Source organism: Sapajus apella, unplaced genomic scaffold (genome assembly GCF_009761245.1).
Source record: "Sapajus apella isolate SASKATOON/1434 unplaced genomic scaffold, GSC_monkey_1.0 scaffold4, whole genome shotgun sequence".
Lineage (NCBI taxonomy): Eukaryota > Metazoa > Chordata > Mammalia > Primates > Cebidae > Sapajus > Sapajus apella.
Genome location: NW_022436944.1, coordinates 7,922,601 through 7,944,925, shown reverse-complemented (window position 1 = coordinate 7,944,925; position 22,325 = coordinate 7,922,601). Strand labels below are relative to the sequence as shown.

General features: G+C 37.9%; 1 protein-coding gene across 1 annotated transcript in view; it reads left to right on the top strand.

Annotated features, from left to right (window-relative positions):
• PPM1L (protein phosphatase, Mg2+/Mn2+ dependent 1L) overlaps positions 1-22,325 on the top strand; it is a 310,771-nt gene that overhangs the window by 1,591 nt on the left and 286,855 nt on the right. The window lies entirely within an intron of this gene.

The following is a 22,325-nucleotide window of genomic DNA, read 5'->3' as shown; positions in this document are numbered from 1 at the left end:
AGAAAAACAGACTATATCTGCAGAGCAAAGTGGGGCTCAGTGAGGGTGAAGGAAACTGTGATTCCTTCCCGTTCTCTTCACTCTAGGGAGGAATCCGAGGGGCAGCTCTGCGCTTCTTTCCAACTCTATCAACTTTACAAGTGCAATCGGGCCAATTGACAGGAGCGCCTCACTGTCCTCTTGTTTTTACCAAGATCTCAGAGCGGGACCTAGATGCCCCTGGCCTTTGCAGAGGTGGCTATGCCCGCAAAGGAGGCGGTGCCTTGCCCTCACCCTTACGCTCTGGCAGCTTGGGGGTGAAGACGTTGCCCTGCTTCTAGATTCCTTTGTTTGTGGTTCATCTGGAAGCAGGAGATAGCTAGAGGCCGGTTCAGTTCCCTCTCCCACATTTCTGCGGCACCCAGGTTGTGCACTGGGGCCCAGGTTTCTTGGAGGTCAGGCAAGGGTTGGCTCTGGTCCTTGCGCATTGGCCCAGGTGAAGTGAGAGGCAAATATGGCTCCAGCGTCATGCTCCAAAGAACACCGGGCCAGTCGCTCCATCTCAGTTTGGCAGTTTGTAACGGGTTCATTGCTGCATACTCTTTTGTTTTCCGTTTTGACAGCATACTTTTCTTATTCTTAACCTCTTTATGTTTTTGATTACACCCCTCCCCTGCACTCCTATACATGTCATCCCCCCCACCCCAACTTTCTTCTCTACCCTCTGGTCTCTGGGTAGGCTGTAGGGAACTGCACGGGACTGCCATTCCTTTTCAAGCATTTGCTTGTTCCTTGGCCTTTGTTTTGGGTAAACATCGAAAGCTTTCAACTGGATATCTTATCTGCATTCCTCACCCACTTCTCTGCTAATCATTTCATTCTACTGTGCCTACCTGCCTTGTAGAACCAACTTTGCCAAGAATGACAAACGTAGTAGGAAAACTCATTTGGTAGAACTGAAATCAGTTTTTGCCATTTTCCACCCACCCTAGCTTTTTTATATTCTGGTTTTCAGAATGCAAGTTTCTCAGTGGTTATAAATTTGTAACATCTTCGGTAGTGTTAGGATTCCCTCCCCTTGGTCACAGGATAAGTGAAAAATGTTAAGTTAATTGAGGGAAAAGAGGCTGCATACTTGGGCAAAAACATACCTTAATGACACAGTTGCCAGTATAATGTTGATTTGTCTTCTTGGCTTGAGACAAACTATCTGTATTTTCGTTTTTTGTGCCTAAATTCAATGAAGGTGAAGGAAGTTGTGATTTCTTCCTTTGTAAAACATTTAATAAGCTTATATTTATTTATTATATATATTTATATTAAAATTGTTGGCTGATGATAATCTGCTTCTGGTCTTAGAAAGCACAGTTTTAATTTTATTAAAGGTTTGGTTGTAGTAGTAATGTGGTGAATGGATTGTAGTTGTCTGGGTGTGATGCATTGGCATAGTTTTAGCCTTAGGCTAAAAAAGTGTAAGTGATTTCGTGATTTAAATTTTTTTGTTTTGTAAGTTGATACTGTAAAACCTGAACGTTGCAGACCAAAACAGGTTTCAGGTTGAAAAATTTTCAGTACTATCTTGTGGTAAATGTACCATCCAAAAAATGGACACACTAAATACTTTTATTTTACTAAAAGTATTTTACATGTACATGGCTTGTTATTACATTTTTTAACAACAAATGAAAAGATGATCATTGTTAGCCAATCCGTAAAATGCTTTTCATTGTGCCTTACATTAAAAAGCATGCTGTTTGTGAAATAATTGATGATTATCAGTACTCTTAAAAATAGAGTAATTGTTCTGTCTATAATCTCTTACTGTGTGTAGCCAGTTAGTTCATTTTGGCTTTGTTTTAGGGCAAAATAAGGAAAGTGATATGAAAGGAGTTACTTAGTTGCTATTGGGAGTATAATGGTGACAAATCATATTAGGTAATTTATCTCTTTTTCTTTATATATAATTCAAAATCCTACCATCTAATTCTTTTGCGTTTAGCTCCTTTAACATTCACCAGAGGAGGGTGCCAATGTTTGATTTTAGTATAAATGATGGTTAGCTCTTGTCACCAAAGAGGAAGCCTTTTCTGAAGTTTCCATTATTTATATATATTCTATCTCTAGAATGGTACAGAAGATAAATGAGGAGTTTATTTTTATTTCTAATAATTCCCACTAATAAGATAAGCCATCAAGAACTAAGGCCCATCTACAATTGTAGTGTTCTTTAGATGCAGAGGAGACCTTGTATATCCTTGTATATCCATTACATCTGTGTATATCAATTTTATCCTCCCCCCCTTTTTTTTTCTTTTAAGCTGAGATGCTGATAGCTGGAGAAGTTGTGACCTTCCTAAGGCTATGTGGTTAGCTGGAGGCCTTCAGTTTGTTGATCTCTATATGAAACCACTGTACAAATCAACTTGAATATTTACCTAGATAGGCGGTGCCCTGGGGATACAAGGGTGAATGAAATATAACCCCTATCCTCAAAAAGTTTCAGTCTAGTGAGAGAGATAGAACTCTATGTCAAAAATTATAGGCATGGTGTGCTTACAGTGTTATGGGAACACAGAGGAGGGACATTTAAATCAAACTGGGAGGTAGGAAGGCCCCGGAAAAAACACCTTGAAGGTATTGTTTACTTCAAGATTAGAAACATAAGCTTTGACTTTAGATCTGGCTTTGAATATCTGTTCTGCCTTATGCTAGCTGCAACACTGGGCAAGTTGCTGAGACATTATCCTTATCTAAAAATAGGGATAATAATGTATGTAAGGTGCACCCTCATCAGTTGTATTATACCCTGTTTAAAGAAGCACCTAATGGAGAGAAGGATGTGGAAGAAGAAAGGCCAAGAAGACCAAAAAGTCTGCAGTGCTGGGCAGCAATATTCAAGGAAGAGAGACTCTTCCTGTGCAAGCCACAACTTTGATCACTATAAAGATATATGTAGGGCAGGGATAATTTGTCAGGTACCCCTCAAACTCTCTCTATCTCAATGTTCCAACTTTCAGTGGACTTATGATTACTAACTCAGGATTTCAGTTATCCAGATATTTGAGAAAACTGTGCCATGGCTTCAGGTGTAAATTTTACTAGTCCAAAGGAATATTCTCAGTGATTAATACATTGGTATTAGTGTCTTATGATTTGGGTTACCATGAGTTTGTTCTCTTCATCATATTTAACTGTGAATTCTTTGGCAAAGCTAGGTCTCTGAACTTGTTATGCTGAGGACCAGACTCTATAGGGCTGCGGCTTCTTCTAGATGCTTGAAATTTAAAGACCCTTATCTCAGTGGTCCTACAGGCCAGCTTTCTCCCTTGATTCTAACCATGATACTGTGTGTGGATGGGTCACTGTATGTGTATGTGTCTAAAGCTATGGCAGTGATTGTTTTCTTGTATAACAAGATTAAAACAACAAAAAGGTAAAAAAGAGCTCATTATATAAACTGCTGTAGAAAGATTATTTTTAAGCTAAAAATAATTTTTATCTAGGAAAATCATTGTTTTTATGCTTGTAATTTTTATTGATAGGCAAAAGGTGTTTTTGTTGTTGTTGTTTGTTTGTTTCTATGTTTTTTTCTTTTTATGCTATCTAGAAGAAATACCACCAAATCCTTTGGCACATCTATCAATGTTCATGGCTGAAGACTAGCTAGAAGAATAGATTTGTTTTGTGCTCCATATGCTCATGGGCATTACTTTATTAAAGGTCTTAGGTATTTTGACAGGTGGCACACAGCTTGGTGAGTGGTTAAAGCCTAGAGTTCCACATTTTGCATGAGAGAGAAGTCATACTTCAGGCACTTGTCAGAGGCTGCAGTCTTGAGGCTCAGTACTTCTTAGATGGTCAGAAAATAAACTGCTTATGGAGGGCTGCGTGAAGAATATATATATAGTCTGATTCTTTAAATCAGTGGTTCTTAACTTTTCTTGAGTCATGCTGCTCTTTGAGAATGTTATGAAACTACAGACATATTCCCCAGAAAAAGGGACATGCATATCAAATTTTCTTTGTAGTTTCAGAGACAAGTGGATGCATAAAGCCTCTGGATTTCAGGCTAGTCGAGATAGAATAAAACCTGGTTTTGATGTATCTAGATCTGCAAGGAACTGTGTACCTGAACCCCTTGCTTGGCCCTCCTACCTTCCTCTCCATCATTTGCTTTTATTGAATTGTGTGCTGTCATTTGCCTGTGAGGGCTGTTTTGAGGAATAGTCTCCCACAGCTCTGAGAAATCAACTGCAAGAATGTTGTTGAGGAAATCATTTGCTATATTATATAGTATCATCTTAATGAGGACCAAGGGAGAAATAGTAGTCTATTACCTTTTTATCTTAAGGACGCTGAATTATGTAACTGATTGGGCCATCCGGGGTTTGTTGGCTGCTACAAGCATTAAGAGCCAAACCTCTGACCTACCTCTAGCAAATGTGCAGACTTTTTCTGGAATACATTTACCTGGTACGTGAACCTCACTCCTAGGACAGTTTATCTTTCCTATACTCAATTTTCCTTAATCCCATTTGTATTAGTCCATTTTCTTACTGCTGATATAGACATACCCGAGACTGGGCAATTTACAAAAGAAAGAGGTTTAGGCCGGGCGCGGTGGCTCACACCTGTAATCCCAGCACTTTGGGAGGCCAAGGCGGGTGGATCACGAGGTCAAGAGATCGAGACCATCCTGGTCAAAATGGTGAAACCCCATCTCTACTAAAAATACAAAAAAATTAGCTGGGCATGGTGGCGCGTGCCTGTAATCCCAGCTACTCAGGAGGCTGAGGCAGGAGAATTGCCTGAACCCAGGAGGCAGAGGTTGCGGTGAGCCGAGATTGCGCCATTGCACTCCAGCCTGGGTAACAAGAGCGAAACTCCGACTCAAAAAAAAAAAAAAAGAAAAGAAAGAGGTTTAATGGACTTACATTTCCACGTGGCCGGGGAGCCCTCACAATCATGGCAGAAGGTGAAAGGCACATCTCACATGGCGGCATACAAGAGAAGAGGGCTTGTGGAGGAAAACTCCCCCTTATATAATAATCAGATCTTGTGAGACTTATTCACTATCATAAGAACAGTATGGGAAAGGCCTGCCCCCATGATTCAATTACCTCTCACCGGGTCCCTCCCACAACACATGGGAATTCAAGATGAGATTTGGGTGGGGACACAGCCAAACCATATCACCATTTTTCTCTTTTCTTCTCTTAGTTATTTTATTTTAGCTTGTATTGTATGTATTTATTTTAGCTTCATTGGATCCTTCTGAAATAAGATACACTTCTGAATAAATAAATTATAAGTGGTACAGTGAGTGATCTGCTTTTCAGACATTATAGCTGCTGTTAGTAAATATTTGACTTCCACATTGTGATGTACAAGAGGCCTAGGGATTTAGTGTGGACAAATACCTTATGGTTTAAGAGAAGATTCTGATTATTTTGATTTAAAATGGCACATTAAAATTTCTGCAAAAAATTTTTTTTTCAGTGAAACCCTCTTTCCTATGCCTGTGCGTAAGAACATTTTTGTATGGGAATGTAGGAGCCTGACTGCTGACCTTGCTGCATCTTCTGAACAAGTTGTTAAGAAATTTGGTTCAATTAAGCCAACATTTTCTGCATAGTCTGGCACCTGTGGGAAGGAGTGTTATGTTCTATGTGATGTCTAAAGATGAATTGGTGCATTCTCTGCCCTCAGGGAGCATTCTGTCTACTTGGAGAGATGAGCTTTTTTTTTTTTTTAAAAAAATAGCCGAGCTACAAAATGCCTGCCATCTACATGTGTGTGATGGCTTGACTGAAGGAGCTTGGGGAATTTGGGATAATTTTGAAGAGGAACTGACATTTAATTGTATCCTGGCATTTCTGTCTACAGTGATTGGGTGGAGGGAGGAGGGGAAGATGACATTATGGGTTGAAGAAAAAATATGGAAATGGTACAGAGGAAATAAAATGCAGGCACTGTTGGAAGAAGGCAGATAGCCTTATTTGTCAGGAATAGGCTTTACCCAACGGTAATCATTCTAGAAGCTCATTCATTATTTTTTTTCCATATTTGAGTACCCTCTGTCTTTTGATACACTTACTATTATTTTAAAATTAACTGTATTTTAATGTTAAGTATATTATTTAAAAAAGAAACTTTACATCAGCACTGGAGGTGGAAAATTCATGAAATGAAATTCTTGGCCTTTAACCTGCTGAGATGCTGTCTCCGTCTTGATGGAGTAGAATGATTTTAAAAAGATTTATCTTCTAGTCTCTGTTGTCTCTAAAATTCCTCTATCCTCCTCCCCTTGCTTTTTTATGAGGAGAAAAGGTGGCATTTAAAATTTAATTGCCAGCCATAATTTGAAATAAGGCAGCCTGCTTGCTCCCTTTGCAGATGGAGAGCACCTCCAGTGATGCTACTTTTTGAAGAGTTCTAGTTTAGAGTATCCCTTTCCACTGAGTCATGAGACAGAGAAGATTTTATTTGTATCATGCCTCCATGGGAAACACAGATTTATGGGCAATGTTCCACCATAAATTCCATCCCCATTTTTGATGCAGGTAAATGGGAAGAGATTATAGGAATACAACTGATTTTTTTCTAGCTAGTTAGAAAGAAGTGATTCACAACTATGGTACTTGAACCATTATGGATAACAAATTGCTTGTGACTTAATTTACAATGACAAAAATATACCAGCATGGTAGGCCCCCCATTTGAAGAGCCATGGCCCGGGGTTTGGGATACACACAGGTGAGGAGAGTGGGAGATGCTGCTGGAACTATTGTTAGCAGTATTATTGAAGCTGTGCCAAGGAGCCTGGGCCATGTTCTGTAAATATTGAACTGCTGTATAGGAATGGCATAAAATCCATGCTTTAGTAATCCTGCTCCTCTAAACTATACGGAGGATTTATGTGAACTAACAAGATAGAAGTATGAGGGGAGAGGGTCAGTTGGGAAGCCTGAGACAGAGCAGTAGAGATGAAACCCAGGAGTGTGGGCCATGGTTGAAAGAGAGGGAGAGGATGTGATGGGAACAGACAACTCTTGAGATGGTAAGACTGCTGTCAGGGTTTCCATAACTTTTGTTACCATTTTAGTAATTCTACTTAATGAATATTAAAATAAATCAGCAGCAAGTCAAATGTATTTTAAAGTAAACTAATTTTAAAATTATAAAAGTAATATGACTACATGATAGATATTATAGAAAAGAAGAAACATTCCTCCAAATCTCATTACCCAGTCACATCTACTGTTAGAATTTTGGTGTACTGCTTGCTGGTCTTTTTGTTTGTTTGTTTCTTTTTACTGGGGGGACAGGATCTGGCTTTGTTGCTGAGGCTGGATTACAGTGGCTTGATCATAGCTTATTGCAGCCACAAACTCCGGGGCTCAGATGATCCTCCTGTCTCAGCCTCCTGAGTAACAGGGACTATAGGCATGTGACACCATGCCCAGCTTCATCTTTTCTTAAAAAATATGCATTTTAAATATAATTTTACATAGTTATAAAAATATACATGTGTAGATTTAAATCTTGATGTTTTTCTCTGTATAATTCTATAAGCATACAGTAATTTTGCTCTATAATGCTTTGTATTAGATTTAGTTTTATTTATTTTATTTTATTTTTTTTTAAGATGAAGTCTTACTCTGTCACCAGGCTGGAGTGCAGTGGTGTGATCTTGGCTCACTGCCACCTTTGTCTCCTGGACTCAATTGATTCTCCTGCCTCAACCTCTGTAGTAGCTGGGACTACAGGCATGTGCCACCATGCCCAGCCTAATTTTTATATTTTTAGTAGAGATGGGGTTTCACCATGTTGGCTAGGATGGTCTCGATCTCTTTATCTTGTGATCTGCCTACCTTGGCCTCCCAAAGTGCTGGGATTACAGGCATAAGCCACTGCACCCAACCTTTTTTTTTTTTTAACTGAGTTTCTCGTCACCCAGGGTGGAGTGCAATGGCACGATCCTGGCTTACTGCAACCTCTGCCTCCTGGGTTCAAGCAATTCTGCTGTCTCAGCCTCCTGAGTAGCTGGGATTACAAGCATGCACCATCATACTGGGCTAATTTTAATATTCTTTAGTTGAGATGGGGTTTCACCATGTTGGCCAGGCTGGTCTCCAGCTCCTGATCTCAGGCAATCTGCCCAGCTTGGCCTCCCAGAGTGCTGGGATTACAGGTGTGCGCCACTGTGCCCTGCCTATTTTAATTCTTTATATTTATATTTTAAATATGTTTTTTAGTGATAGAGAAATATTTTATTGAGTAGATATTTGAGAAATTACTCAACTGCTTCCTTACTGGTATACAGTTAGGCTCCACTAACTTTTTACCATTGTAAATACCATTGTAATAAATATTTTTGTGCTTCTACTGTAGTTTGAATTATTTCTCTAGGATGGGTTTCCAGAAGTGGGATTTCTTGATCAAAGGAGGAAACAAAGAAGCCACCATTATTGACGATAATAATAAATGCTGACATTTATTAATTATGTATACTATGCCAGGCAGTGTTTATAAAGTACTTTATATATGTTATCTAATTTTAATTCTCATAAGAGTTCAGGAGGTAGGTACTATATTATCCTCCATTTTGTAGATGTAGAAATTAAGGCACTGAGAGGTTAAGTAATTTGCCCATGGTCTCTCACAGTTTGCAGGTGGTGAAACTAGGGTTTGAAACCGTGATTCAGACTCAGAGCTACCTATCTCCAAAGCTTGTGCCGTCAGTTTTTGGTTGAAGCCCTACGGATCTCCTAATTTGGTCAATGAAGTGCTGTTAATATTGTTACGTGGACACTGCATAGTCTTCTCGATTTGCTGAGTGGGACTTTGGTTTTCTCATATGACTGTGACAGTTGTGTCTCTGTGACAGGTGGTGGTGTTTTTGAAAACCCTATGCTGCTAACCTTGGTAGGTGGATCTTGTAATTACCTAGAAAAGTCCTGTAGCTAAAAAAGATTGGGGTCAGAAGTCAGAGCAGGTGATGCTTCACATTCAAACATCTGTTCTCATCTACGCTGTTTCTTTGCTGGCAGAATCTCTATCCCACTACAGAAAATCTGCAATATTTTTGCCTGTTGGTCCATGAAAGGCTTTCATAGAAATTATAATGGTATTAGCATAACCAGTCACAATAAACAAAAATGATTCGTGTTTTACTTTACTTGAAAATACCAAAGGGTTGACTTCAGGATAAATATGTAGGAGTGTATATGTGTTTGCATAATCTTTCTTTATACTCAAGCACTGACTTTTTTTTTCTTTTTCAGGATCAAAACAGTTTCCTATTACATATATTATCATTAATTTTAAACAGCAAATATCATTTTCTTATTTGTTTTTAATACTGAGTTGGTATGTTTAGTTTGAGTGGATGCTAATCCTGTGTTTTCATTCTAGAAGTCTACCTAATACATTATTTTCTTAGCAAACCTTAAGTTAGGCCAAGCTTTAGTTATAGCTAGTCGTGATCTGTTTTTAATATAAATCTTCAAAGTCAAAATTTAAACAAACAAAAGAAGCCATCCTTTTCAAAATAGTCAATGTAATGATAATCCCTTTTATAGCTTTCTATTATAGTTTTAGGCCCTCGTTTGAAAAGTACAGGGCATTTTAATTAATATTTATGTAGGTAAAAATCATGCATATTGATAAACTAATATCCTTTCAATAAAGTTGAAGTCTATGCTATGAAAAACTGCTTAAAAAGTGAAGATATATGATATGGTCTGGCTCTGGGTCCCCACCCAAATCTCCTATTACATATATTATTGTTAATATATAATATAATATAATCTTGTTTTGTAATCCCCATATGTTGAGGGAGGCACCTTGTGGGAGGTGATCAGATCATGGGGCAGTGCTCCCTTGCTGTTCTCCTGATAGTGAATGAGTTCTCATGAGATCTGATGGTTTATAAGGGGCTTTTTCCCCCTTTGCAGTTCTCATTCTCTCTCCTGCCACCCTGTGAAGAGGTGATTTTCACCATTATTGTAAGTTTCTTGAGACCTCCCCAGCCATGTGGAACTGTGAGTCAGTTAAACCTTTTATTAAAAATTTTAAAATAAATTACCCAGTCTCAGGTATTTCTTTATAGCAGCGTTAAGAATGGACTAATACAATATAATATTTTACTTCTGAAAAAAAAAAAAAGCTGCAAGCCTTGATCACTTGATCTCTCTGGAGTTATTTTTTCTTTTTTTCCCTTCTCTTTCCCTATTTCCTGAGAATAGGGCCCAATTTAATAGAACCTTAGCTGCTTCCAACTTTTCTAGAACTAAGGAGGGCCTTGATACTTCAGTATGCTAACATTAAGAGTTAACCTACTTTCTTCCATTCCTAGAAGACAAGAGAGTTCCTCCACTGGGCATGGGGCTCCTGAAGGCAAGTTTGGGGCCATTGAATACAATAGTGCAAGATGTATACTGTACAGTGATACTAGGTGGAGAGACAGTATTTTCTAAGGGGTACAGGACTGTCTGCTCCCCAAGCTAGGCATCTGTGGGTCTACAATAACTTGAAAACTTTTCTAGTTTGTACAGAAGTAAAAGGCACCATAGCAGTAGGCTGTATTTCTAAGACTCACAGACTTTTTACCATACTATCCACCATTAGTGCCCTCTATGTCCTGCTCTTGTGTGAGCAGCTGACAGATGATGATCTGTGTGTTTTAGTTTTCTTTTCTTTTCTTTCTTTCTTTCTGTCATTCCTTCCTTCCTTCCTTCTCCGTCTCCACTCCCCTCCCCCACTCCAGTCCTTCCTGTTCCCCGCTCCTTCCCTCCCCTTCACCCCTCCTACCACTCCTTCTCCTCCACTTCCCCTCCCCCTCCCCCTCTTCCCCTCCCCCTTCCCTTCCCTTCCCCTCTCCCTCCTCTTCCACCTCCCTTTCCCCTCCCCTCTCCCTCCTCTTCCCCCTCTTTTCCTCCCCCCCTCCTGTCCCCCTCCTCTCCTCCTCCCCCTCTCCTCCCTTCCCCTCCCCACTCCCCTCCTATCCCCTTCATTCTCTTCCCTTCCCTTCCCTTCCCTTCCCTTCCCTTCCCTTCCCTTCCCTTCCTTCTTCTTTCTTTCTCTGCCACCCATCACGGCAAACTTCACTTACCAGGCTCAAGTGTTCCTCCCACTTCAGCCTTCCAAGTAGCTGAGACTACAGGCATGTGCCACCATGCCTGGCTAACTTTTTCTATTTTTGGTAGAGATGGGGTTTTGCTGTGTTGCCCAGGCTGATCTTGAACTCCTGAGCTCAGATGATCCACCTGCCTTGGCCTCCCAAAGTGCTGGGATTATAGTTGTGAGCCACTGCGCCCAGCCTGTGTGTCTTTGTTTCGAAATCAAAGACCAGCTGTCTATTGCATGTCAGTAAACCTTGTGACTTCTCTAGAGTAGCACTTATTTGAATTTGCTTTTCAATGTTAATATTGCAAGTTTTGGTCATTATAAACGTGAGTGGTGATTTAATGCCCTGTAGCACTAAATCTTAAATATTTCAAATTGTATTTTTAAGAAGAGTCTATATTCAGCACTACTCTTGGACAGCAAAGTTTTTAATCTAAAACATGGTATAAAATGTATTTATCTTAGCTATGAGATTGCAATAGTGCAGAAATTGTTTTATTCTGATAAGTGTATACCATTTCTTTTTAATTTAGTAAGTGCTTTCATTTATCTTTTTAATTAAATGAATTAATTTTTAGTTAAATTAGTTACTGGATATTTTCTGGCCAAATAAGTCTCTTACTGATACTGTCAGGATTTAATGGAAATTGAGACATAGTAGGATCTTTGATGACAGTGTTTTATCTTTTTGCTCTGTAGATAATGAAGTGAATTTTCTATAACAACTGGTTTTCATTAGTATATGATAAATATGTTCCAGAGTTTGAAATTGAGAAGTTTTTACTTCTCTTTTATTTTAGCACTTAGATGTTTTTCTAAATTTGTCTTTCTGAGTTTTCTCTCTACATAGGTCTGACAGGGATTTTTGAATTGTCATGTAATCCAAATATAGTGCCTAAGGCTTCACAGCTACATGAAATATCTATTTTTAAAGACTTTCATCAAGGAGATTCCACATTTTCCCTGGAGAATTTTTTTCACTATAATCCTTTCTCTCAAGAAATTCATCTCTATATGTGAACTAGTTCCCTCTGGTTTAAGACTGTTACTTGTGGTCTGGCTTCACCAGAGAGAGATAAATAAAGATTAGATTGTTACCATCTGATAAAACTATGATATTAATAATTATAATTATAATTTTTTTCCTTCCCCAAATTAAATAATTTTATTAAATTTATGTGAGAAGTACTCATCTCAAAAAAGGCAAATTCAATGTAACTTATACCAAAGACAGAATAGTTTCTAGATAATCAGTAGTTGCTCCTGTTTGTAAACAGCTAGTCTGGCAATAAGGAAATGTCCTCTTACAGATTGGTTGGTTTTATCTATTATGACTGTTGTCAGAGACTTATGTTACAGGTGGAGTGAGTTCTAGCTGGCCATCTGGATGGTACATTATTGGGAAGTTTTGGCTGTAAGTGACAGAAAACACAAGTGGAAGCAGATTAAACACTGGAGACACTTATTATCTGACATAATAAAAGGCCCAAAAGTGGCTTTTGATCTAGCAGCTCAGTGACTTCAAGGCTCTAGTTCAGTGTCTCAGAAATTCTTTTCAGTTTTCCCTCATGGTTGCAAGATATGATACTCTGAACTACTGCAGCCATCTTTGTATAACTACATCCACAGACATGAGAAAAAATATTTTGGTCCTGTTCTTCTTTAAGCTTCAGGAAGCCTTTCTAAAGTACTCTTCACATCTTATAGCCATAGTTCATGTTCTGTATGTTCACATGTTCATGCCTAAACCAGTGACTTGGTCATGGGAATGTGATCAGTGTGATTAGCCTTGACCCATCATAATTCATTCTGGGTCTGCGGAGGAGCCCAGCCTCTGGAGGACATGACAACTTAGAAAGGTGAACAAAAGTAGAATTGTATTAGCTAGAGAAGGAGAAGTGAAAATGGTTGTTGGGTGAGCCACATAGGTGGGAAGGGGTTTTAGAGAATGTTACTTGTTCTGCACATTAGCAACCTCATTGGAGAATGTTGCTGTAAAATATATAACACTGATGTGGGGGAAAATAGACTTTAGAGGACTTCAGAAGAGAGCAAACCTTCTTATTTTTTGGATTGCCTTAGGGATGGTTTTATTTGGGACATAAATTTGGTATTTTAGGGCCCCATCGAATCTTAAGAAACTACTAGTAGGTATTAGGTTGGTGCAAAAGTAATTGCAGTTTTTGCTATTAGTTTTCTAACTCAGGTTTTTTCTCTGATGTGTGAACTAGCAATGAGGAGGGGTCTGAGTGTTTGGAGAACAACAAGGTGGGTTTTTTTTTTCCCTTTAATATGTAACTGTGTATTCACTATAGTTAATGCTGCTGATGAATGTGGAAATATAGTAGTTCTTCTGTTGGCTATCTGTTTTTACTTTACTATCTCCTGTTTTAGACAATGAATTTTTGGGTCAAATTCAGTAGGATTTTTGTTCCTTAGTTATTAGATATTGTAAGTGTTATTTTGTTTTAAAATAGTCAAATCTATTCCAGGCCAAATAGGAGATCCCTGGGAGGGTAGGATTTTTTTTGTATCCATTTTGGAGAGGGACAACCTTGCAATGGTCTAGGCTATAGTGAGAGGAGAGTATAAAAGATTTTTCAGTAGGCCAAATGAATGCACTTGGAGTAAATTCTGTGTATAAGGATGAAGTACTCATCCTTCTGCTGCTGCTATAAACTGATTACAATGATGCCATCTTTTCATTATGTTTTCTGGTCTGATTATTGCCAATTTATAAAAATGCTTACTGATTTACCTTCCTATTTAGCTTTAGTAGCATTTCTGGTGATTTGTTCTCTCTCTACTTTCTTTTCTTTTCTTTTTTTATAAAAAGATATGCCATCATATTGATTGCAGATAATGTAATTGTGTCTCCTACTTTCTAGATAAGTTGTACTTTTTGTTTTTGTTTTCTGCCTCATTGTATTAACTAGAACTAACAGAACATTTTTTTAATATTGATGATAGTGGATGTTATCATGTTCCTGTGTTTAAGAAATTTGAGATGAAGGGAATGAAAATGCCTTCAGTTTATGGATAGTGAGGTAAATTTTCTTTGCTGATATAATGAAAGGTGAAAACCAGTAGAAAGTAAGAGCCAAAGAAGAAAGGATATTTAAGGTACAGTAATATAGAGAATTAATAATCACAGAGTGAATTAGAATTTACGTAGACCCAATGCTAAAAACCAGCAGGCATCAATTACATAACAGAAAGAACAAATACTGTTGTTTTTTTCCTTGGGGAAAATTATCATCACTAGATCCATCTGAAGGAAATGATGTAGAAAGCATTATTCTAAACAGTAGGCAGAATATCTGACTTCACAGGATAGTGATTCAGCAGTTTGAAAGACCTAACCAGATATGCCCAGGAATACACCCTCTGGTTTCAGAAAAGTGGGAGCTCTGGAGCCATCTTGTGCTGGCACTTCTGCTGGTTTTGGTGAAGGTCATCCATATTTTTTCTAAGATTTCCAATGCATAAGATCGTTGCCCTATTTTCTACTACCTGCCCTGTAAAGAAACTGTGGCTGCTTGCAGAGGAGTCTCATACTGAGTGAGGTTAGCTTCCGAGTTGGTATAAAAGACAAAGTCATTTCTAGTCAAACTCTCTTGTGAAAAATCCCTCAAATTTCCCATAAAGAACAGTGTATGTAATTTTGCACATCTTACTTTGTAGAGTAATATGTGATTATAAATGCGTAATATCCAAAGTTAAAATTTATTCCAAAGAATAAAGTATATGCGTATAAAATATAGTTTTTTTATAGTGTTTTAAATGACAGAGAAGAGTATTTTGAATTTGTGTAAATATGTGAATGGTACCATTTCATTACACCTTCTGTAAAATAATAGAATAAGTAATTAAATAATATTTTAAGATTTTCAGGTAACTTTCAGGAACTTTTCTTTTTTTTTGAGACAGGGTCTCACTCTGTCACCCAGGCTGGAGTGCAGTGATGCCATCTCGGCTCACTGCAACCTCTGCTTTCCAGGCTCAAGTGATCCTCCACCACAGCCTCCTGACGTACAACCACATCTGGCTAATATTGTATTTTTATTTTTTGTAGAAATGGAGTTTCACCGTGTTGCCCAGGCTGGTCTTGAACTCTTGAGCTCAAGCAGTCTGCTTACCTTGGCCTCCCAAAGTGTGGGGATTATAGTCATGAGCCACCAAACCCAGCCTTTTTTTCTTTTCTTTTTTTTTTTTTTAAAGAAGAGCATATTACATCTTCCTGTGTGTGATCAGTTTGAAGAAATTTAGTCTCTTAAAGCTTTAAAGATTTAAAGCAGAATAAACATGTGACTTTGGAGTTGGTAGTAAGATTAATTCGTTCTGATTATATTTTTATAGTCAGTTTTAGGAAGATAATTGTAATTCCATATTGAATGCCTTATTTTTAATCTAAGTGCCAGCCATAGCTTTGACACCAGATGGGAATATAGAGATGGGCACTCAGCCTGGTAATTTATATTCTAAATATATATAAAAAGTTTCTATTTTCTGTTTTTTTTTCTTATCTATGGCTTGAAACCTTGGAGGATTTTATCCTCTAATAATTTCAGAAGAGAGACCAATTGGGGATTCTGACCTTTTCCCTACTTTTTTGGAACATTTCTGAGATCTGATATGGTACCTTCAGGCCTGAGCTGTTTTATAAATGCCTGGGCCTGGATTTTTCTAAGAGTGAGACTCACAAAGCAGCATTTGGAAAAGAAGCTTATATTTTTAGCATGTAGGGGATCTGAGTGTCTCCTGCTGAAGAAGTCATCGGAGTAAAGAACTGGGATCCCAACAGTGGTCAGAGAAACTCTCTTTACCTTCATATTACAGCCACAGGCCCTGCTGTGATCCATGGAACTATACAGAGACAGAAATTGTTTATCCCCAAAGGATTATGTAATGCAAACAGATTTAGACATGAAACAGTACAGGCAGGCGCATACTTGGGAAATATTGCTTAAAAGGGAATTCTCTGGTGAAAAAGACAGCTAGTTTTTATTTTCCTCTCAAAAATAGGATGACAACAGGAGTACTTGGCTGGTGTTTCTCCTTTACCAAAAAGAGGTCCTCACTCCTTAGCTTCCATTAATTCCTTTCTTTTGTCATTCTCCTACCCTTCTCCTTCATCTCTAGGCAACCATTAATCTACTTTCTGTCACTATAGACTAGTTTGCATTTTGTAAAATTTTATGTAAGTAGAAATATGCTGTATGTAGTCTTTTTGTTTCTGGACCTTTTTTTTTTTTTTTTTCTCTCAGCACAATTATTTTGAGATTCATCCATGTTGTTCTGCTTACCAGTATTTCATTCATTTTTATTGCTGAGCAGTATTCCATTGTATGGCTATATATCAAAATTTGTTTGTTCATTTGCTTACTGGATGTTTGAATTGTTTGAGTTTTTGGCCATGAACATTCATGTACAAGCCTTTATATGGACATATGCATTCGTTTCTCTTGGCTAAATATCCAGCAGAAGAATGGCTGGTTTGTGTGGTAGGTGTATATTAACTTCTTAAGAAACTGCTCAACTGTTTTTCAAAATGTTTTTCCAGTTGTTCCACATCCTCACCAATCTTTTTAATTTTAGCCATCGTAGGTGAGAAGCAGTATCTCAGTGTAGTTTTAGTTTGCATTTTCCTCCTAACTAATGACGTTGAGCATATTTTCATGTATATTTTGGAAGATGTCCCTCTTTTGAAGACATAGAGAGGAACAGTTATCAAATTATGATTATCTTGTAAAATCTGACTTTTGTCTTTGCCCCTATAGTATGAGTGAAAAGAGAGAAACGAAGGCAAAAGGGAAAGGGGCGATTGGACATGACTCTCTCTTACTGCAAGGAAAGAGGCTGAGAAGTACAGCCTAGAAATATGAAGTGTGGAAAGAGGTTATGCAGGGTAACCAGGAAATCAGAGGGGAACAAGGAGGGCAGAAAAGAAAAATTAGGGCCTGTGACGCTATGGATAGTGTGTTATTGTCAGATTCTCTTGATTTCTTAAAGCCGTGTTTTCTTGCATTCCAGGTTAAAAATCTGAATGAGACTTCTCTTAGAAAAGTGTTTTGGGGAGCATGGACTATTTACACACTGACTGCTTTCTTCCTACTTACCTCATTTCCTTTTTCCATCTGACACTTCTTTTGGACTTGGGCTTCTGAAGATCTCTATCTATGAGCCTCATAATTGTCAGATGTGAGCCTGTTTCCAGTTCTCATCTTTGGTTTTTTGTTGGATCTTATTTTCTTGACTACCTCTCTTCCAGAGACTCACTTCCTTGGTTTTAATGACACCACCTGTGTTTCTCTGCTCCTTCTTTGACTTCTATGAGGGTTTCATTTCCTGCATGAGCCTGGGTTTCAAGGAGGGCTGTGCTCAGTGTGCTGGTCTCATTTTGTTTCTTTGCATCAGAATCGTTGCAGTTCTATGGATTCAACCATCCTTTCTGAGTGCAGGGTACCCCTTACTATGGCCCACATCTTTATATGCTGACTTCACATTTTCTTTGTGGATATCATATTGGTAACAACCTGCCTGAAATCAAGTTTGACTCTTTTGTCCCTAATTTCCTCTCCAGAGTTGTCTTTTCCTCCCATGGTGGTGCCTTCATTCTCTCAGTTCGCCACTCCTAAGCTGCTATGTCATCTCTTCCTTCCATCTTCATGCAAGTCTATGAGACTTTCTATAATGCCTGTCACCCCTGTCTCCTTCTGCATAGTCACACTGCCACTCTGCTAACTCAGGCTTTCAACACTTTATGCTAGAATTGTGACAGTGGCCTCCTAACTGGGCAGTTTGTCTCTGGCATCTCTCTTCTTCAATCCACTCAGTTATGTCTCTGATAGATCAATCTTCTATTAATAAACCAACTTGTTGGTTATATGTTGTTTCATTTAAAAAAATCTCCAATTTCCGGCAACCATGATTTATTTCTCTGAAATTTTATTTTTGGGTTCTCATAATAGTGTCCCTGGCTCCTTTATCTTATTCAATCTTACCTTCTGTTGTTTGCCTATGCAAAAGTCTGCACTACAGCAAAAACAGTCTCTATTGTTCACTGAATACCTGATGGATACACATGCCTGCTGCTGCTTTGTTAATACATAGCCATGGAGAAGAGGATGTCTTGTCCTTATTTCAAGGCTTCCCTCAATTTTCGGCTCTTCCATAAAATTTTGCGTGGTCATGCCAGCTTTCTCCTTTGAATTTATGGTTCGTTATAGGCAATCAAACATTTTGTGTTACTGTTTGTTTTTAATGTACTTTTCCTTCACCTTTCTTGAGTTTCACCATCTCTGTTAAGTGTGTTCCAGTGATAATGATACCTTGCAATAATTCTAAAAATAATGAAGTCTAACAAATGAAAAGGAAATACCAAGTGGTCTGATTCCATTTGCTATCACTTATATCTGCTGGAAATGAAAGGGCTTTGCTCATTCTGACTGTTAAGTGCCTACAATGGGCCAGGTACTTTTAGTGGTGTTCTCTCACAAAATCCTCATGACTTTTAAGGCAGTAGTTTTTACCCCATTTTACAGTTGGGGAAACTGAAGCTCAGGCTATTCTGTGCCCAGGGTTACACAACGGCTAAGTGGCAGAGGTGAGATTAAAATATTTCCCATGTTTGTCTAATTTCAAAAGCTATTCTGTTCCTGGTTCCATGCTGTCCTTTTCTGTGTGCCAATAGGCCTGGTTTGTTAAGGCATTCATATAGGGGTTATACCATTAGCACTCGGTTTCTAGCATTGTAAATGATCTGTAGAAAATATTTCAGGGTTATGGGAATGGAATTAAGTTGGGGAGATAATTTATTTAGACCATTCACTCATATTTATTCTCTTTGTTTTTCTTATTACCTCTCATAGTTCCTGCAATGTGTGGTCTATCCAAAAGCCCTTTAAATAATGACCAGGGAAAATGTAGATTAAATATGTATATAGGTTTCTGAAAGTCATCCGAGGCAAGTGGTTTTCATCAGTTTGACAGGCAACTCTATTTCTAGTGTGAGGCAGGAGATTTGAGAATTGGGGGCTGGCTCCTCAGGGGAAGCTAGGCAATACTCTCAGATTCAACAGTTTGCCATTGAAAAGGTGGTTCAATTATTTGTTTAGGAGTGTTATGGGTTAAAATACACTAGGCATGCCTCAATTTTCAAACATAAGTGCAAGAACACGTCCTAAAAAGTTCAAGTTTCCCTCCCCCAAAGGATCATGCAAAATAAAATTAAACATTGTGTTTAGTGAATATCAAAAAGTGGGGAAATGTAAATGAACCATATCAGCTGCCTGGGGGCAGGAACAGTGATTTATAGACTTGAGATCTAGAACTCAAACATTCTTGGTTTGTACTCAAGGAAGAGAGTCATTAGATAAGTCGCATGGAACAAAAAAGAGCTTACTGATAATCATCACCTTTATCTGATTTTACCTAACGTCATCTCCCTCTCTCGCTATATATGTGTATATATTTGTTTCTTCTACATTAACTATTGAGTTAAAGGAATTACATTTTAGAAAATGTTCATTATGAGGAATTGGTAGAATTGTCACATACAAAATGGACATTTTCTACTTTGTTGAGTTTTATGAATCATATTAAAAATCAGAGTAACTCAGTTTTTAACAAGTAACACCAGCAGCTACCTCTTAGCTCCACCAACCATGGGAAACAGAAGTTGCTTTGCGTGTGTGTGTGTGTGTGTGTGTGTGTGTGTGTGTGTGTGTGTGTATACTCATGCAGTTATTACTAATCACCATACTAGAGAAAGATGGTCTCATAGGATGAAAATATGATGTTCCCTTAAGGATTAGATTAAACTTCCTTTGGCAGTGTTGAATCTAAACTGGAAAACATTTTTGCCTTCCTTAAATTGAGTAGGAGTTATGGCTATGAATATTTAGACTTACATCATTCCTATAACTTTATGGTTTACTTTCTGTATGTCTACTTTCAGATATACTATACTACTTTGGTGACTTTTATAGAGTGGGTGCCCTATAAATGTTTGTCAGATTAATCTCATCATGGAATCAGACAAGATTAATACTAGGAAGGGTCTTTGTTAACCTTTCCATTTCTTTTAGTATGAAAGTTTAAGCTAAATAATTTCCACCAGGCATGGTGGCTTATGCCTATAACCTCAGCACTTTGGGAGGCCAAGATGGGAAGATTGCTTGAACCCAGGAGTTCAAGACCAGCTTGAGCAACAGAGTGAGACCTCATCTCTTCAAAAAATTAAAAATGCTAGTCAGGCATGGTGGTGCACAACTGTAGTCCCAGCTACTTGTGAGGATGACGTGGAGGTTGCTTGAGCCCAGGAATTCGACATTGCAGTGAGCCATGATCATACCACTTCACTTCAGCCTGGGTGATAAAGCAAGACCTTATCTACATAAAAAATTAAATACATAATTTTTGATAGGTGCTTTTTTGTTTTTAATTGTAAAAATCATATAATAAAATTTATCATTATAACCATTTTAAGTGTACAGTTCAGTAGTGTTATATATATTCACATTGTCATGCAATAGCTATCTAGAAGTTTTTTTTATCTTGGAGAACTGCAACTCTATACTTATTAAACAATGCCCCATTTTTTCCTCCCTGTAGCCCCTGATAATCACTGTTCTACTATTCTATTCTATTGTTTCTGTGAATTTGACTACTATTGCATATAAGTGGAATCATTCAGTATCTGACTTTTTTTGTGACTGGTTTATTTCATTTGGTATAATGTCCTAAAGATTCATCTATCTTGTAACATGTGACAGAATTTCTTTCATTTTTAAGGCCAAATAATATTTCATTGTGTGTATATATACCACATTTTGTTTATCCATTTATTCATTGATAGATAAGAGATTGGGTTGCTTATACCTCTTAGCTATTGTGAACGTGGGTGTGCAAACATGTCTTTGAAATGATACTTTCAATTCTTTTGGGTATATTTATACCTATAAGTAGGATTGCTGAATCATGTGGATTCTATTTTTAATTTTTGAGAAACTGCCATACTGTTTTTCTTAATAGTTGCACAATTTTGCAGTCTTGCCAACAGTGCACAAAGCAGCCAGTTTCTCAACATCCTTGGTAATACTTGATATTTTATGTATTTTTTTGAGAATAGCCATTTTTAATGGCCGTGATATCTCATTGTGGTTTTGATTTGCATTTTCTCTAATGATTAGTGCAGCTGAGCATTTTTTATCTGCTATTGGCCATCATTTTATATACTGGTTGGCCTTCTGTTTATCATCTTTGGAGAAATATTTTTCAAGTTTTTTGCCCGTTTTAAAATTATGTGTTTTTTGGTCATTGTTGAGTAGTAGTTCTTTATGTAGTCTGGATATTAATCCCTTGTCAGGTAGATGATTTGCTAATACTTGCTCACATATTTCTAAAATATTTTTATAACCATTTATATTGATGTAATTTCAAACTTACAAGAAAGTTACAAGGCTAGTACAAGGAAATTCTGTATACCCTTTGTTCAAAGTCCCCACTGGGTACATGACATTATGTTGAGCCAGTCTAAACACACTGAGTTACTTGTGGCTGTGGGAGAGATAAAATTACAAAAATGGTCCCTGTCTGAATATGCAAAACAAATAGGAATGTTCACAAAGCAACAAGTACAGATGAGACTGATACAGAATAATTTGAATTATTAGAACTGGAGACCTGTCCCAGTGGTTGTCAACATGGGTTCATTTGCCCTTGAAAGGGGATTTTTGATAATGCTTGAAGACACACTGGTTGTCACAGCTGTGGGGAGCATGGGGGAAAGTTGTCCTACTGGTGTCCAATGTGTAGAGGCCAGAGATGCTACCAAATAATCTACAGTACAAAGGACAGCCCTATGCAACCCAGGAATAGGACTATTTCACAGAAAACCTGTCTTGAGAACTTGAAAGGCTTTGAACCCAGAAGCTCTCTCAAACTCATCCTAAGTGTTGGGTGAAAACTGTGGCTGGTAAAGAATATGGTATGAAAAGCTATTTCTTTTTTACCTTTTTGTGCATAATCCATAATGAGAGGGCTCAGTTGGTGTGCTTACTGTAAATTTCCTACAATGAGCAATCTAAAAATGCTTTGTTTTCCCAGGTATTATCTTGTGTTATAGTCATTGATAGCTAATGTTTTCCTGTTGTCAAAAATTCTTCCCTCCCTCCCTCCCTCCCTCCTTTCTTTCTTTTCTTTTCTTTTCTTTT